Here is a 20,188-nt window from a genome sequence, read left to right on the forward strand (position 1 = left end):
GACTTCAACCAAATTTCGGAGATTGACCTTCCATTGACATTCTATTACATATCTACCACACATGTAAAATCCAGATGTCCACTTCCCTTTCTTGCTCAAATTCCAGCCTCCTAACATATGAGGATAAGCACAGGCTTTATACAGCTGTGAGTGGCTCCTGAGGAGCTGTTCTCAGTATCAAGACTTCATCCTCCATCCCTCCTAACCCCCACCATGAGCAACTTTTCACAGCACTAATGGCCATGTGCAGAAATCCTGACTGTCAACTCAACAGGATGAGGCTTCCTCTCCAGGATAGGAGCGAGTCTTCCATTTCCCCCAGGCTGTTGCAAGAAGCTATACCTTCATTAATTTCTTCACTAAAGGGTTAGGACAAATTTTAAAAGGGAGTAACCTCATGGAGAGAAGGAGAGGCTGTGTTTGTTAACTGCTTCCAGAAGCCAGAGGAAAAGTCCCCAAGGAAATGAACCCTCCACAAGAGGATCGTTCATGGATACTCCACAGATCCTACCTGGCTGCCCTGCCCTGTGGTTCCTGCTTCTCTCTCTCCCAGTCACCTCTTTCTGCAAGGGTCCATGTGTGAATTCCATCCATCTCTCAGTGAAATCACCCCTAACCACAGAAAAGAGTCTCCTGGATCTTACAGAATCTCTATTTTTCATAGTATGTTATAATGTAAAGTCTTTCCAACAATGAGAACACTGTGATGAATCATATGCTAAATATCCATGCACCCTCCTCCAAGTTTTATCAAATCTAAACACTTTTGCTATATTTACCTGTGATTCTTTTTCTAAAAAGTAACAATATTTTACAAAAATAATTAAATCTCACAATCCTAATACTTCCAACCTCATACCCTCCTTCCTCCCTCATCCCCTAACTAGAGGAAACTGCTTTAGGGATATGATGTTTTGCCTCATGCATTTTTCTCAAGTCTATACTTTTTGGTCTGGAAAAGTCTAGGGTTTGCTTTCCCATGATGCCAGCAGGATTTCCAAGCTCCTCGAAACATTTTAAAGTGGGGAAAAGAAGTGGACTCTGGCTCTCCAGACACCATCGTATAAAGTGAATAAGGGTCTTCCAGGTTGAGTTTCCCTTTTCCATTCCTTAACTCATTTATTTCACACATTCACTATTCACAATTAGTGGATTGCCAGGCACTGTTCTAAACTCTGGGAACACAGTAATGACCAAGACTGAGAAACCCCTCCCTAGAGGGCTTGCATTCCAATGAGGGGAGAGGGACAAGAAGAAGATAACTCAACAGATCAGAACACATTAAATAAGTGGTTGGTAGAAAAGGAGGAAGAAAACAGGATTGCAGGGTTGACTGGTGCACAGAGCAGTGTTTGGCTCTTTCCCTTCTTGCCTGGGAGCCTGCAGAATTAAGAACTGGGCCTTAGCACACCTTAATGGTATAACCCAATTGTTTACACAAGCGACACACTAAATGGCCCATTCAGGAAACAGTCACATTAAATTACTTCTATAAGTCTTAGCTGTCGTTAGTCTCCCTTTGGGAGAAGAGAAATGAGATGGCTCTGTCTCCTCATTTTTTATAGTCTCCTAAAGAGGGGGGAATCGTTAACCTTGTTTTTCAGGCAAGCAGTCTGAGGCTCAGAGAACTTCATCAACTCCCCAGCAGTGCATGTAGCCACATCCAAAACCAAATACATTACGTTTCAGTGACACAAATATTTATACAAACTGGGATGAAAGATCACAAATACCATCATGTCAGTTTGGTCATCAAATGAATTACTTTTAAAAAAGAATTCCCTTTTGTCTTCAGTTTTTTTTGGCACAAAGGATTATGAACCTGTAGCTAGGTGACTCCAAATTATTCATCTGTTAAAGGAAAACACAAAAATGTCCTGACCAGATGACAGATTTTCTGGGGGGGGCAGGGGGAAGGTACCAAGAGCCATCACTGAATACTTACTGTGCATCCACTGTTCTAAGTTTGTCTAAATTCTCACAACCCTATAAAGCAGGTAAGTATTTTTATTATTACCCTTTTACTAGGTTGGTGCAAAAGTAATTACAGTTTTTGCCATTGAAAGTAATGGTAAAAAAAAAAAGAAAGTAAAAAAAAAAAAAAAGTAATGGTAAAAACCACAATTATGTTTGCACCAACCTAATACAGACAAAACAAGTCACAAAAAAATTAAGTCAACTGCAGAGCCAGGAGTTCAACTTAGGCCGTCTATTAAACTGGGGTGCCTTGGCCACTGTACCCTTGTCTCACTGTAAATGGAAAACAATGACAACAGAAGCCCTAGATTTAGTAGCTACACAATGTAAGGCATTCAAAGAAAGGTGAATGGCACTGGTCACCCCAGGAAAATGTGTACAAAGCAGGATGGTGCTTAACCCAGGAGGAGGGTACAGAAGAGTACAAAGAGTGGGTGAGGGGTCAGTGCTCATCAGTCAGAGGTCAGACTCACACCTGTGACACCAGCAAGCCTCCCAGTGGCCAGATCCCAGTATGTCATGTCCCTGTGTGATCCCCCCACAGTGTGTGCCAACCAAGATATCTCCTTGGTGACAAAGAAAGGGGGCCTTATGACATAAAAGGACACAGTGAAGAAAATTGGAGCAATTAAGAATGTATAGATTGTATTACAGATTTCAAGCCGACTATAGTTTGCTCCTAAATTAAAAAATGGCATTCACTCACTCAGGCTGAAACACTTCCAGAATCACATCCATAGCAGGGAGATATTGCTAGAAAATACAGAAACTGACATTTGCTCATGGTCCAGCTTGCTTCCTGCTAAGCAAATAATTTCAAGAGAAGCCTGATGCCTCTGGGTAGATACGGTGTTTCTGATCCTGCTTATCTCACTCCAGGTTTCTTGCAACAGGTGTGTGTGTGTGTGTGTGCGCGCGCGCGTGTGTGTGTTGGGGGGGGCGGGGTACAGAAAGGGTTTTTGTCCTTGCAAACAATCAGAAATCACACTTTGCCTGGAAATTCATGCAAAAATACTTGCTCAGTCCAGTCCTCAACCACAGGTTTTCATTCTTATACACGTAATAAGCATCATTTGTTAAATTCTGGCTAAGTCCTTTGCAGGCGTTATGGTAGAAGTTTCAGAATATTGACAAGTGAGTATTAGAAAGACTATTTTACAGAAAATATATCAAGCCTTTCTTTATCTGTGGGCCAAACACTGAGCCTGCCACTTTGCGTGACTCTTGCATTTCACAAAATGACATCAAAGCTCCAAGACGCAATTATTTCCATATATCAGGTGTGCAGGCTAAGGCTCAAAGGAGGAAGGTGACCAGTAATGATGTGCAAGGTTTTTGAGGCAAGTTGCCTGGTTTTATTCCACTGGATAAATGAATATGTAAGTTACTTAAATCTCTCTTAGCCTCCCTTTCCTCCTCTGTAAAATGGGCTTTGACAGTTCCTCACAGAGAAGCGAGAGGAACACCTCAAACTTTAATGTGCACATAAATCACCTGGTCTCTTGTTAAAATGCAGGCTCTAATTCAGGAGGTCTGAGGCAGGACCTGAGATCTGCATTTCAAACAAGATTCCAGGCGATGCCCATGCTGCTGACCTGTGGACCACATTTTGAGGGGCAAAGCTTGCCTGGGTTCTCATTTTAAGCTTAAATGAGATAATACACGTGAAGTTCTCAGCACAGTTCCTGGCACACAGTAAGCATTCAGTAACTCTAAGTTGATCTGATTATGGTTGTTTCTGTTGGTATACTGAATTTTAAATTATCGGGCTCCAAGCTAGTGATTGGGTATTCTATAAGATCTTCTTTATAATGTCCTGAAAAGCTCTTGAAAGAGCATGGCAATGGGCAAAGCAGTGTGACATGAATTACAATTCTCGTGTTACCCTTTCATCACACCATGAAACCTCTGTAAGACCATTTAGGATAATCTTTTAGGATAGGTAAGATAACTGTCCTATTTAGTAGACGGAATTGTGAGAATCTAATGAAACTACATGTGAGAAAGTTCTCTAACGTAAACACTAGAGTACTGTGTGCACTGGTAGTCGTGGTATTTCTGCAGACATAGGAAGATTTTCCAGCCACTCTCCCCTCATGACTCCACCCTCAGAGTTTAAGAACTGTTGGTGGCCTCTTAGGTCAGAAGGCACAAAGGGTAATGAGGCCCAGCCTTTGACACAGGGTAGGAGAAATGGGCTCAAGCCATGTTCAGTGCTGCTTCTACTCAGTTTACACAAGTCATAGAAGAGAAGGAGAGTTGTTAGGAAAAGAAATTGTAGAACAGAGATAAAATGCCAGGCCAGGAGATGGTTCCAAGATGGCTGAATAGGAACAGCTCCAGCCTCCAGCTCCCAGCATGAGTGACACAGAAGATGGGTGATTTCTGCATTTCCAACTGAGGTAGCGGGTTCATCTCACTGGGGTGTGTCAGACAGTGGGTGCAGCCCAACAAGCAAGAGCCGAAGAAGGGTGAGGCATTGCCTCATCCGAGAAGCACAGGGGGGAAGGGAATTCCCTTTCCTAGCCAAGGGAAACTGTGACACAAAACACCTGGAAAATCGGGTAATTCCCACCCCAATACTGCGCTTTACCAAGGGTCTTAGCAAAAGGGCACACCAGGAGATTATATCCCACACCTGGCCGGGAGGGTCCCACGCCCACGGAGCCTCCCTCATTGCTAGCACAGCAGTCTGTGATCTAAGGGCAAGGCAGCAGCGAGGCTGGGGGAGGGGTGCCCGCCATTGCTGAGGCTTAAGTAGGTAAACAAAGCCACTGGGAAGCTCGAACTGGGTGGAGCTCACAGCAGCTCAAGGAGGCCTGCCGGTCTCTGAAGACTCCACCTCTGGGGACAGCGCTTAGCCAAACAAAAGGCAAGAGAAACCTGTGCAGATTTAAATGTACCTGTCTGACAGCTTTGAAGAGAGTAGTGGTTCTCTCAGCACGGAGTTTGAGATCTGAGAATGGACAAACTGCCTGCTGAAGTGGGTCCCTGACCCCTGAGTAGCCTAACTGGGAGACACCTCCAACTAGGGGCAGTCTGACACCTGACACCTCACACGGCCAGGTACCCCTCTGAGATGAAGCTTCCAGAGGAATGATCAGGCAGCATTTTGCTGTTCAGCAATATTCATTCTTCTCCAGCCTCCGCTGCTGATACCCAGGCAAACAGGGTCTGGAGTGGACCTCAAGCAAACTCCAACAGACCAGCAGCTGAGGGTCCTGACTGTCAGAAGGAAAACTAACAAACAGAAGGGATATCTACACCAAAACCCCATCTGTACGTCACCATCATCAAAGACCAAAGGTGGATAAAACCACAAAGATGGGGAAAAAGCAGCGCAGAAAAGCTGAAAATTCAAAAAATCAGAGCACCTCTCCCCCTCCAAAGGAACGCAGCTCCTCACCAGTAACAGACCAAAGCTGGATGGAGAATGACTTTCACAAGTTGAGAGAAGAAGCCTTCAGATGATCTTCTCTGAGCTAAAGGAGGAGGTTCGAACCCATTGCAGAGAAGCTAAAAACATTGAAAAACGTTTTGACAAATCACTAACTAAAATAACCAATGTAGAGAAGACCTTAAATGACCTGATAGAGCTGAAAACCATGACAGGAGAACTATGTGACAAATGCACAAGCTTCAGTAACCGAGTCGATCAACTGGAGGAAAGGGTATCAGTGATTGAAGATCAAATGAATGAAATGAAGTGAGAAGAGAAGTTTAGAGAGAAAAGAGTAAAAAGAAATGAACAAAGCCTCCAAGAAATATGGGACTATGTGAAAAGACCAAATCTATGTCTGATTGGTGTACCTGAAAGTGATGGGGAGAATGGAACCAAGTTGGAAAACACTCTGCAGGATATTATCCAGGAGAACTTCCCCAACCTAGCAAGGCAAGCCAACATTCAAATTCAGGAAATATATAGAACACCAGAAAGATACTCCTCGAGAAGAGCAACTCCAAGACACATAATTGTCAGATTCACCAGGTTGAAATAAAGGAAAAAATGTTAAGGGCAGCCAGAGAGAAAGGTCGGGTTACCCACAAAGGGAAGCCCATCAGACTAACAGCAGATCTCTCGGCAGAAACTCTCCAAGCCAGAAGAGAGTGGGGGCCAATATTCAACATTCTTAAAGAAAAGAATTTTCAACCCAGAATTTCATATCCAGCCAAACTAAGTTTCATAAGTGAAGGAGAAATAAAATCCTTCACAGACAAGCAAATGCTGAGAGATTTTGTCACCACCAGGCCTTCCCTACAAGAGCTCCTGAAGGAAGCACTAAACATGGAAAGGAACAACCGGTACCCGGTACCAGCCACTGCAAAAACATGCCAAAATGTAAAGACCATCGATGCTAGGAAGAAACTGCGTCAACTAATGAGCAAAATAACCAGCTAACATCATAATGACAGGATCAAGTTCACACGTAACAATATTAACCTTAAATGTAAATGGGCTAAATGCTCCAATTAAAAGACACAGACTGACAAATTGGATAAAGAGTCAACACCCATCAGTTTTCTGTATTCAGGAGACCCATCTCGCATGCACAGACACACATAGCTCAAAAAAAAGGGATGGAGGAAGATCTACCAAGCAAATGGAAAACAAAAAAGGCAGGGGTTGCAATCCTAGTCTCTGATAAAACAGACTTTAAACCAACAAAGATCAAAAGAGACAAAGAAGACCATTACATAATGGTAAAGGGATCAATACAACAAGAAGAGCTAACTATCCTAAATATATATGCACCCAATACAGGAGCACCCAGATTCATAAAGCAAGTCCTTAGACACTTACAAAGAGACTTAGACTCCCACACAATATTAAGGGGAGACTTTAACACCCCACTGTCAACATTAGACAGATCAACGAGACAGGAAGTTAACAAGGATATCCAGGAATTGAACTCAGCTCCGCACCAAGTGGACCTAATAGACATCTACAGAACTCTCCACCCCAAATCAACAGAATACACACTGTTCCTAGCACCACATCGCACTTATTCCAAAATTGACCACATACTTGGAAGTAAAGCACTCCTCAGCAATTGTAAAAGAACAGAAATTATAACAAACTGTCACTCAGACCACAGTGCAATCAAACTAGAACTCAGGATTAAGAAACTCACTCAAAACTGCTCAACTACATGGAAACTGAACAACCTGCTCCTGAATGACTAGTGGCTACATAACAAAATGAAGGGAGAAATAAAGATGTTCTTTGAAATCAATGAGAACAAAGATACAACATACCAGAATCTCTGGGACACATTTAAAGCAGTGTGTAGAGGGAAATTTATAGCACTAAATGCCCACAAGAGAAAGCAGGAAAGATTTAAAATCGACACCCTAACATCACAATTAAAAGAACTAGAGAAGCAAGAGTAAACACATTCAAAAGCTAGCAGAAGGCAAGAAATAACTAAGATCAGAGCAGAACTGAAGGAGATAGAGACACAAAAAACCCTTCAAAAAATCAATGAATCCAGGAGTTGGTTTTTTGAAAAGATCAACAAAATTGATAGACCGCTAGCAAGACTAATAAAGAAGAAAAGAGAGAAGAATCAAAAGAGGCAATAAAAAAATGATAAAGGGGATATCACCACCAATCCCACAGAAATACAAACTACCATCAGAGAATACTATAAACACCTCTATGCAAATAAACTAGAAAACCTAGACGAAATGGATAAATTCCTGGACACATACACTCTCCCAGACTAAACCAAGAAGAAGTTGAATCCCTGAATAGATCAATAACAGGCTCTGAAATTGAGGCAATAATTAGTAGCCTACCAACCAAAAAAAGTCCAAGACCAGACGGATTCACAGCTGAATTCTACCGGAGGTACCAAGAGGAGCTGGTACCATTCCTTCTGAAACTATTCCAATCAATAGAAAAAGAGAGAATCCTCCCTAATTCATTTTATGAGACCAGCATCATCCTGATACCAAAGCCTGGCAGAGACACAACAAAAAAAGAAAAATTTTTAAAAAATCTAAAAAAATTTTAGACCAATATCCCTGATGAACATTGATGCAAAAATCCTCAATAAAATACTGGCAAACCAAATCCAGCAGCACATCAAAAAGCTTATCCACCACAATCAAGTTGGCTTCATCCCTAGGATGCAAGGCTGGTTCAACATACGCAAATCAAAAAATGTAATCCATCACATAAACAGAACCAAAGACAAAAAACACATGATTATCTCAATAGATGCAGAAAAGGCCTTTGACAAAATTCAACAGCGCTTCATGCTAAAAACTCTCAACAAACTAGGTATTGATGGAATGTATCTCAAAATAATAAGAGCTATTCATGACAAACCCATAGCCAATATCATGCTGAATGGGCAAAAACTGGAAGCATTCCCTTTGAAAACTGGCACAACACAGGGATGCCCTCTCTCACCACTCCTATTCAACATAGTGTTGGAAGTTCTGGCCAGGGCAATCAGACAGGCAAAAGAAATAAAGGGTATTCAATTAGGAAAAGAGGAAGTCAAATTGTCCCTCTTTGCAGATGACACGGTTGTATATATAGAAAACCCTATCGTCTCAGCCCCAAACCTCCTTAAGCTGATAAGCAACTTCAGCAAAGTCTCAGGATACAAAATCAATGTGCAAAAATCACAGGCATTCCTATACACCAATAACAGACAAACAGAGAGCCAAATCATGAGTGAACTCCCATTCACAATAGCCTCAAAGAGAATAAAATACCTAGGATCCAACATACAAGGGATGTGAAGGACCTCTTCAAGGAGAACTACAAACCACTGCTCAACAAAATAAAAGAGGACACAAACAAATGGAAGAATATTCCACGCTCATGGATAGGAAGAATCAATATCGTGAAAACGGCCATACTGCCCAAGGTAATTTATAGATTCAGTGCCATCTCCATCAAGTTACCAATGACTTTCTTCATAGAATTGGAAAAAACTATTTTAAAGTTCATATGGAACCAAAAAAGAGCCCGCATTGCCAAGACAATCCTAAGCAAAAAGAACAAAGCTAGAGGCATCACGCTACCTGACTTCAAACAATACTACAAGGCTACAGTAACCAAAACAGCATAGTACTGGTACCAAAACAGAGATATAGACCAGAAGAACAGAACAGAGGCCTCAGAAATAACATGAAACATCTACAACTATCTGATCTTTGACAAACGTGACAAAAACAAGAAATGGGAAAAGGATTCCCTATTTAATAAATGCTGCTGGGAAAACTGGCTAGCTATATATAGAAAGCTGAAAGTGTATCCCTTCCTTACACCTTATACAAAAATTAATTCAAGATGGATTAAAGACTTAAATATTAGACCTAAAACCATACAAACCCTCGAAGAAAACCTAAGCAATACCATTGAGGACACAGGCATGGGCAAGGACTTCATGACTAAAACACCAAAAGCAATGGCAACAAAAGCCAAAATTGACAAATGGGATCTAATTAAACTAGAGAGCTTCTGCACAGCAAAAGGAACTACCAGAGTGAACAGACAACCTACAGAATGGGAGAAAATATTTGCAATCTACTCATCTGACAAAGGGCTAATATCCAGAACCTACAAAGAACTCAAACAAATTTACAAGAAAAAAACAAACCCATCAAAAAGTGGGCAAAGGATACGAACAGACATTTCTCAAAAGACATTTATGCAGCCAACAGACACATGAAAAAATGCTCATCATCACTGACCATCAGAGAAATGCAAATCAAAACCACAAGGAGGTACCATCTCACACCAGTTAGAATGGTGATCATTAAAAAGTCAGGAAACAACAGGTGCTGGAGAGGATGTGGAGAAATAGGAACACTTTTACACTGTTAGTGGGACTGTAAACTATTTCAACCATTGTGGAAGATGGTGTGGCGATTCCTCAAGGATCTGGAACTAGAAATACCATTTGACCCAGCCATCCCATTACTGGGTATATACCCAAAGGATTATAAATCATGCTGCTATAAAGACACATGCACACGTATGTTTATTGTGGCACTATTCACAATAGCAAAGACTTGGAACCAACCCAAATGTCCATCAATGACAGACTGGATTAAGAAAATATAGCACATATACACCATGGAATACTATTCAGCCATAAAAAAGGATGAGTTCATGTCCTTTTCAGGAACATGGATGCAGCTGGAAACCATCATTCTCAGCAAACTATCACAAGAACAGAAAACCAAACACCGCATGTTCTCACTCATAGGTGGGAGTTGAACAATGAGAACACTTGGACACAGGAAGGGAAACATCACATACTGGGGCCTGTTGTGGGGTCGGGGGAGTGGGAAGGGATAGCATTAGGAGGTATACCTAATGTAAATGACGAGTTAATGGGTGCTATGCACTAACATGGCACATGTATACATATGTAACAAACCTGCACGTTGTGCACACTTACCCTAGAACATAAAGTATAATAAAAAAAGAAAAAAAAAAAAGGCCAGGCCAGCTGACCCTAAACCCAGTTTCTTAACCCCTACACTATACTGCCTCCTATAAGTAATACAGAAATGATCAATCATATAAACTAGTAACAAATGCTGAAGGCAATGTAATGCTTAATATTAGGTATCACCTTGCTTGGATTGAGGGATGCCTAGATGACTGGTAAAGTATTGTTTCTGGGTGGGTCTGTGAGGGTGTTGCCAGAAGAGAATGGCATTTGAGTCAGGAGGCTGGGAGAGGAAGACCCACCCTCAGTTTGGGTGGGCACCATCCATTTGGCTGCCAGTGCAGCTGGAACAAAGCACGTAGAAGAAGGAGGTAAGCAGCTTGCTGCGCCCTCTCACTCTTGCTGTCTTTGTATGCTGAGATCTTGCTTCCTCTCCTCCTGCCCTTGGACATCAGACTCTAGGTTCTTCAACCTTTGGGCTCTGGAAGTTGGACCATCAGCCTCCCAGGGGCTCTCTGGCCTTTGGATGCAAACGGAAGGTTGCACTGTAGGCTTCCCTAGTTTTGAGGCTTTAGGACTTGGACTGGGCCACTACCACCTTCTGTCTTTCCCCAGCTTGCAGATGGCCTAGTATGGGACTTCACTTTGTAACTGTGTCAGCTTTTAATCTGATAAACTCACACACACACACACACACACACACACACAAACACACACCCTATTCGTTCTGTCCCTCTGGAGAACTAATATTGGCAATGAGCAGACGGCCCCAAATCTCAGTTCTCACTCTCAGAGGGGTAAGACCTCAAGAGTCAAATTCAGTCGGGGCCTGGGGAAAGAAAACAGAAGATCATGAACATAATTTCCATTTGGGTCCTAGGCTAGAGAGAAAAAACGGGTCCTCCCAGCTCCTACCCTCCCCGGGACAGGAGCTACATGCAATCTGCAGTCACAAGTCCAGCTGGCAATGACATGTGGCTTGGAACTTTCCAGGCCACTGTGTGGTCTGTGTGGCACCCTCAGGACTCAGGAATGAGAGTCAGGTGGTTGTGTTTTTCAGTGCTATCATGTGAAGGTCATTCCATTAAACACGGCAGTCAGCTTAGCGGAAAAGATAGACCATATTTACAAATAAACTCATTACGTTTTCTAAAACAAAAGTTTCCACCTGCAAATAAATGAACATCTGATATAAAATTTTATGTTTGACATGGCAACAAAATTAAAGTTGAAAATGTAAAATTGGGTTCAGATCTCAGCCTATACTGTGAATTAATTACAGTAAAACCTAATGACCAGTGAAACCAGCATGGGCTGGTAACCTGGAAGGCTTTGGAGGCAGGCAGGCTCCATGAGTCAGAATTCCTGAGTTCAAATCCTGACTAAATCCACGGCTTTTTTGCTCTGAAGTCAAGCTAATTAACTGGGTCTTAGTTTTCTTATCTATAAAAACAAGGCTGATAGTAGATCTACCTCACAGGGCTATTGTTAAGATTAAATGAGTTAATATGTACAAAGTGCTTTGAAGACACAGTAAGCACCAAAAACCAGTCTCTTAATGTATGACCTTAGGGAATCAACTGGCCTCCTGAGTCACTTTTCCCCATCTGGACAGAATGGGGAATTCTGTGACAGAATAAGTATATTCTGAGGGGAAAAGAAAAGTATGTGGAGGCATTCTGAAAAGTTAAAAGAGCTAGGTAAATTGTGAAATGATACAAGGTTTGTTATTGCAAAGAGTATTTTTCTTTTGGGCCACACTTCAGTGTGGTAAACTGAAGGCTAAGAGCCTGAGTGTGCATTGTCTCTGGAATGAATAGTCTACAACTTCTCTAAATGTCTAACATCTCTTCTGGGACCTCCATCTCCCAAGAGCTTTTAATCTGACACATCCAGAGGTCATTGGGAAGAGGAATTAATTAATACAAATTTGAAAAGAATATGAAATGGGACTTAACCCACTGCTTGGAGCAAGAACAAGTTCTGTGACTAAACAAAGCTCTCCCAAAGGTGTAACCCATATTTTAAACAGTTTCTCTTTATCCTTGACACAATTCCACATCCTTGGCAGGCACCAAATATTGGAGAGAGAGGCCTAGTGATCTCAGGCTTTAGGTCCACTTGAGCCCTTTAAGCCACAGATTGACAGAGTGATCCTGAGTTGGCCGAGAGTCCTACATACACAGCATCTTTGATGCAGAAAGCTGACCCACAGTGAGCAGGGGGCTTATTCTTCCCATAGTGGTCACAGATTTATACCCTTTCTTCCACACTGAAGAGCACCCCAGATGATCTCACAATACACATCTATACAAATGCCCAGAGACAATCTAGCCTAGAGGCGACAGGCTGTACAGACAGCCTGGAATTTGCACCCCAACTCATCACTTAAGGGTCGGCTTGGGAAAGTTATGTATCTGGCAGTGTCTTGGTTCTTCTGTAAAATAAATAAAATAACAGTACCAACTTGTATTTGTTATCTGTTGCTGTGTAACTATTTACCCCCAAAACTTGGCACATAAACCAGGCATTTCTGTGAATCAGGAATCAACAGAGCCTTAGCTGGGAGGTTCTGCCCAGGTCTCTTGTGAGGGTGCAGTAGAGCTGTTGGCCAGGGCTGCAGTCCTTTGAAATAAGATGATCCGCTTCCTAGCTCCCTCACGTGGTTGTTGGCAACATTCATTCATTGTGGGCTGTTGGATCAAGTCCTTAGTTCCTCTCCGAGAAGGAAGCTGCAATTTTCTGTAGTTTAATCTTGGATGAGACATACCATCCTTCGTGTCCTACACTACTGGCCACACAGACCCACCCTGATACAATGTTGGAAGTCACCACCCAATGATACGAATTCCAGGACATGGGGATCATTGGTGATTACCTTGGAGACTAGTGATCACACTACCTGATAGAGTTATCCAGAGAATTAGTAGGTTAATATGTGTAAAGGTCTTAGAACAGTATCCAGCACATCATAAACCCTCAGTAAAATGTTAGCTAGCATCATGTTTATGTTAGGATTGTTGCTGTAAGCATTCAGGGCTTAATTGGAAGCCATGAAACAGAATCACTCTCCAGATCACCCAGGCAATGACTACTACCACCCTACTAGTGAGAACTCATGACATACTTAATCTACTTTTGCTTTCCTATACACTTATAACAATTAGGGCATGAGAAACATGGATGGGTTTTAATTTTGAGACAGGATTTCCATCATAGGAGTCAAGGACACAAAGTTAACCTTGCATAGACATCTCCCAAGACAGGGACATCAATTAAACAACTTGGAAAGGAGGATGCCGTTTGATGCAGTCCAAATAATTAGACCCCGTATGTAGATAGGCCTGGACATCTAACCTTGGTTTTGCCTAAAATATCTGGCTCAGAACTCTTGGAAAATTAAATTTTCATAGGTGAAAGCCATAGAGGTAGGAAGGATGACTGCTTTACTTCTATGTCCTAGTTGGCAGTGTGTCTGAACATAGTTTAACATTCCCTGAATATCAGAGCTGCCATTATGGGCATCAATTATTGTATCGTGCATGAACATTCTAATGCCCCTGAGGTTGCATTTGCTCCAACACTGAGTGCACATATCTTGCTCCAGCCTGCTGGGGAAGTCTACACTATATCTCAAAATATCTGTAGCTCCTTGTGAAAGTACCTTCTCCTTTGAAGTCATCCTTGCTGTCTACTGTCACTTCTATCTCCCCAGAACTTCTAATGTTAGCATCTGCTACTGTTTGTACTTTAATAAAGCTTAGGGCAGTACTGAAGAACACCAGAGGTAGCCAGGAGGGGTCCCCGGCTTCCCCACAGGAACGTGGTGGTAAGGAGAGCTGCCCAGCAGAGGGAGTTCAGAAGTGACTGAATGCTCTCTTTGCAGACCAAGGACCCCAGCTGACACTCAGTTAACCCATTACTAGCCGGGAAATGGTCAGAGCAGCTTGCAGGCAGCAGGTTTATTATTCCACAAAGTTCAGACAGGGCTAAGTGGGTCATATCCTGACCAGAACATCAGACATTTTGATAGAAGGAGAAAGAATGAGTGGCCTAGACGTATGAAGTCCTGCAGCACAGAGCAGGCTTATAGGGATCAACAGCACTGTGAGGACCCTGGGTGCTAGAGGAGTGCAGGAGATGATGCTCAAGGTGGGACCTGGTGTTGCTTCCACTCTGCTGTATAGGACTATAAACCAGCACTGACACCTCTTGTATCTAGGGAATTTGGGATTCAGTTCCACATTTGGCAATTGGTTCCAAAATCTGAAATGACCTCAAATGTTCTCACTATTCAAGTGGGACAGTAATGTATTATGATGGTGCTTTAATAGCTTTCAATATTGTATCGAACTTCGCAATTAACTAGGTTGAGTCATCCTTCCCACCTCTTTGGCTTTCACCTATGAAAATTTAATTTGCCAAGAGTTCTGAGCCAGATATTTTAGGCAAAACCAAGGTTAGATGTCCTGTTCTATCTACGTACAGGTCTAATTGTTTGGACTGCATCAAATGGCATCTTCCTTTCCAAGTTATTTAATTGATGTCCCTGTCTTGGAAGATGTCTATGCAAGGTTAACTTTGTGTCCTTGACTCCTATGATGGAAATCCTGTCTCAAAATTAAAACCCATCCATGTTTCTCATGCCCTAATTGTTATAAGTGTATAGGAAAGCAAAAGTAGATTAAGTATGTCATGAGTTCTCACTAGTAGGGTGGTAGTAGTCATTGCTTACCCTGGTGTTTCTACCACCTGGACTAGGGAAGGGCCCCTTGCTGTCATGTAGGGTTTTAGATTTACAAAGCAAGCACCTGGTCCAGTTAGTACCTACTGGTCAAAGCAGAACTGTGTGGGATAAAGGATTTTCTCAGACAGGGATTAACTAAGCATAGGTTAGCACCTAGTTAACCAAATTACACTTCTATTTTAGAAAGAGTGTCATTCATAATTATGTACAGTCAGTCCTTGTTATACATAGATTCCATGTTTGTAAATCTGCCTACTGACTAAAATTTATTTGTAACCCCAAAGATCAATCCTCGTGATGTTTTCATGGCCATTAGTGAACCTGTGCAGAGTGGCGAAAAAATGAGTCACCCAACGTGTGACTCAGATCAAACAAGGCAACACTCTGCCTTCTGGTTTCAACTCTCATTCTGTACATAATTATCCTTTTTGCGATCTGTTTAGTGCTACGTTTTTAGCATTTCAGTGTTGTTTTTCTTGTTGGTGACTTTGCTATTTAAAATGGCCCCAAGCACAGCACCAAAGCACTATCAAGTGTCTCTAATCACAAAAAGACTGCGATGTGTCTTACAGAGAAAATATATGTCTTAGATAAGCTTCATTCAGGCAAGAATTATAGTGCTGTTGGCCATGAGTTCCATGTTAATGAATCAATAATATATATGAAATACGATATCTTTAAACAGAAACGCACATAAAATAAGGTTATGTATCAATCAGTTGGTGAAAACGTTGAGACCAGAGGCTTGCAGGAACCTAACCCTGTATTTCCCCTAGAAGCAATGGTTTGGTATCAGTCATTAGTAGGAGTTAAACAATGAGAACACATGTACACAAAGAGGAGAACATCACGTGCTGGGTCCTGTCGGGGAGTATGGGGCAAGGGGAGGGAGAGCATTAGGACAAATACCTAATGCATGCAGGGCTTAAAACCTAGATGACAGGTTGATGGGTGCAGCAAATCACCATGGCTCATGTATACCTATGTAACAAACCTGCACATTCTGCACATGTATCCCAGAACTTAAAGCACAATAAATAAATACAGCTAGGCGCAGTGGCTCATGCCTATAATCCTAGTACTTTAGGAGGCCGAGGTGGGCAGATTGCCTGAGCTCAGGAGTTCGAGGCCAGCCTGGGCAACACGGTGAAACTCCATCTCTACTAAACTACAAAGAAAAATTAGCCAGGCGAGGCAGTGCGCACCTGTAATCCCAGCTACTCAGGAGGTTTAGGCAGGAGAATTGCTTGAACCCAGGAGGCGGAGGTTACAGTGAGCCGAGATCGTGCCAATGCGCTCCACCCGGAATGACAGGGCAAGACTCTGTCTCCAAAAATAAATAAATAAATAAAAATAAACAAACAGATACATAAATAGGTAAAAGAAGCAATGGTTTGGTATTAAGTGATTACAGGGACTTCATAGGTCACAACTACTGCAAATCATGTGAATCGACTGTATTATGAATACGCTATAATTTAAATCAACTTTAGATAAATAGACAGAGCCAGGCACAGTGGCTCACACCTATAATCCCAGCACTTGGGGAGGCTGAGGCAGGTGGATCACCTGAGGTCAGGAGTTTGAGACCAGCCCGGCCAATATGGTGAAACCGCGCCTCTACTAAGATGAATCCACAGAGCTAGATATAATTATTGTATGTTTCTCATTAGAAATACCTAAAATGCCTGCCTCATTCCTACACTTTTTTTTTTTTTTTTTTTTTTTTTTTTTGGAGACCGAGTTTCCCTCTGTCGCCGAGGCTGGAGTACAATGGCATGATCTCAGCTCACTGCAACCTCCACCTCCCAAGTTCAAGTGATTTTCTTGCCTCAGCCTCCCGAATAGCTGGGATTACAGGCGCCTGCCACCACACCCAGCTAATGTTTGTACTTTTAGTAGAGACAGAGTTTCACCATGTTGGCCAGGCCTCCCAAAGTGCTAGGATTACAGGTGTGAGCTACCATGCCCGGCCATCCTAGACCTTTCTTAATACCAGGAACCTTCTTGGGCGTAGACAGGCCTCCAACTCTCTAACATTTATGGCCTCTGAGCAGTTGTAGCAACAACTTTATCCCATCTGTAGACCCCTCCTAAATATTAATAAATTAAGACCCTTTCTTTTCCGCTTGTCTGATAAAAGTAAGAAAAATATTATAGAGGGGCGGAGCAAGATGGCCGAATAGGAACAGCTCCCATCTCCAACTCCCAGCGCCAGCGACACAGAAGACCGGTGATTTCTGCATTTTCAACTGAGGTACTGGGTTCATCTCACTGGGGAGTGCCGGACGATCGGTGCTGGTCAGCTGCTGCAGCCCGACCAGCGAGAGCTGAAGCAGGGCGAGGCATCGCCTCACCTGGGAAGCGCAAGGGGGAAGGGAATCCCTTTTCCTAGCCAGGGGAACTGAGACACACAACACCTGGAAAATCGGGTAACTCCCACCCCAATATTGCGCTTTAAGCAAACAGGCACACCAGGAGATCATATCCCACACCTGGCCGGGAGGGTCCCACGCCCACGGAGCCTCCCTCATTGCTAGCACAGCAGTCTGTGATCTACCAGCAAGGCAGCAGCGAGGCTGGGGGAGGGGCGCCCGCCATTGCTGAGGCTTAAGTAGGTAAACAAAGCTGCTGGGAAGCTCCAACTGGGTGGAGCTCACAGCAGCTCAAGGAAACCTGCCTGTCTCTGTAGACTCCACCTCTGGGGACAGGGCACAGCTACACAACAACAACAACAACAACAAAAAAGCAGCAGAAAGCTCTGCAGACGCAAACGACTCTGTCTGACAGCTTTGAAGAGAGCAGTGGATCTCCCAACACGGAGGTTGAGATCTGAGAAGGGACAGACTGCCTGCTCAAGTGGGTCCCTGACCCCTGAGTAGCCTAACTGGGAGACATCCCCCACTAGGGGCAGTCTGACACCCCACACCTCACAGGGTGGAGTACACCCCTGAGAGGAAGCTTCCAAAGCAAGAATCAGACAGGTACACTCGCTGTTCAGAAATATTCTATCTTCTGCAGCCTCTGCTGCTGATACCCAGGCAAACAGGGTCTGGAGTGGACCTCAAGCAATCTCCAACAGACCTACAGCTGAGGGTCCTGACTGATAGAAGGAAATCTATCAAACAGGAAGGACACCTACACCAAAACCCCATCAGTACATCACCATCATCAAAGACCAGAGGCAGATAAAACCACAAAGATGGGGAAAAAGCAGGGCAGAAAAGCTGGAAATTCAAAAAATAAGAGCACATCTCCCCCGGCAAAGGAGCGCAGCTCATCGCCAGCAACGGATCAAAGCTGGACGGAGAATGACTTTGACGAGATGAGAGAAGAAGGCTTCAGTCCATCAAATTTCTCAGAGCTAAAGGAGGAATTACGTACCCAGCGCAAAGAAACTAAAAATCTTGAAAAAAAAGTGGAAGAATTGACGGCTAGAGTAATTAATGCAGAGAAGGTCATAAACGAAATGAAAGAGATGAAAACCATGACACGAGAAATACGTGACAAATGCACAAGCTTCAGTAACCGACTCGATCAACTGGAAGAAAGAGTATCAGCGATTGAGGATCAAATGAATGAAATGAAGCGAGAAGAGAAACCAAAAGAAAAAAGAAGAAAAAGAAATGAACAAAGCCTGCAAGAAGTATGGGATTATGTAAAAAGACCAAATCTACGTCTGATTGGGGTGCCTGAAAGTGAGGGGGAAAATGGAACCAAGTTGGAAAACACTCTTCAGGATATCATCCAGGAGAACTTCCCCAACCTAGTAGGGCAGGCCAACATTCAAATCCAGGAAATACAGAGAACGCCACAAAGATACTCCTCGAGAAGAGCAACTCCAAGACACATAATTGCCAGATTCACCAAAGTTGAAATGAAGGAAAAAATCTTAAGGGCAGCCAGAGAGAAAGGTCGGGTTACCCACAAAGGGAAGCCCATCAGACTCACAGCAGATCTCTCGGCAGAAACTCTCCAAGCCAGAAGAGAGTGGGGGCCAATATTCAACATTCTTCAAGAAAAGAATTTTCAACCCAGAATTTCATATCCAGCCAAACTAAGTTTCATAAGTGAAGGAGAAATAAAATCCTTTACAGATAAGCAAATGCTTAGAGATTTTGTCACCACTAGGCCTGCCTTACAAGAGACCCTGAAGGAAGCACTCAACATGGAAAGGAACAACCGGTACCAGCCATTGCAAAAACATGCCAAAATGTAAAGACCATCGAGGCTAGGAAGAAACTGCATCAACTAACGAGCAAAATAACCAGTTAATATCATAATGGCAGGATCAAGTTCACACATAACAATCTTAACCTTAAATGTAAATGGACTAAATGCTCCAATGAAAAGACACAGACTGGCAAACTGGATAAAGAGTCAAGACCCATCAGTCTGCTGTATTCAGGAGACCCATCTCACACGCAGAGACATACATAGGCTCAAAATAAAGGGATGGAGGAAGATTTACCAAGCAAATGGAGAACAAAAAAAAGCGGGGGTTGCAATCCTAGTCTCTGATAAAACAGACTTTAAACCATCAAAGATCAAAAGAGACAAAGAAGGCCATTACATAATGGTAAAGGGATCAATTCAACAGGAAGAGCTAACTATCCTAAATATATATGCACCCAATACAGGAGCACCCAGATTCATAAAGCAAGTCCTTAGAGACTTACAAAGAGACTTAGACTCCCATACAATAATAATGGGAGACTTCAACACTCCACTGTCAACATTAGACAGATCAACAAGACAGAAAGTTAACAAGGATATCCAGGAATTGAACTCATCTCTGCAGCAAGCAGACCTAATAGACATCTATAGAACTCTCCACCCCAAATCAACAGAATATACATTCTTCTCAGCACCACATCGTACCTACTCCAAAATTGACCATATAATTGGAAGTAAAGCACTCCTCAGCAAATGTACAAGAACAGAAATTATAACAAACTGTCTCTCAGACCACAGTGCAATCAAACTAGAACTCAGGACTAAGAAACTCAATCAAAACCGCTCAACTACATGGAAACTGAACAAC

This window comes from Theropithecus gelada, chromosome 17 (genome assembly GCF_003255815.1).
Source record: "Theropithecus gelada isolate Dixy chromosome 17, Tgel_1.0, whole genome shotgun sequence".
NCBI lineage: Eukaryota > Metazoa > Chordata > Mammalia > Primates > Cercopithecidae > Theropithecus > Theropithecus gelada.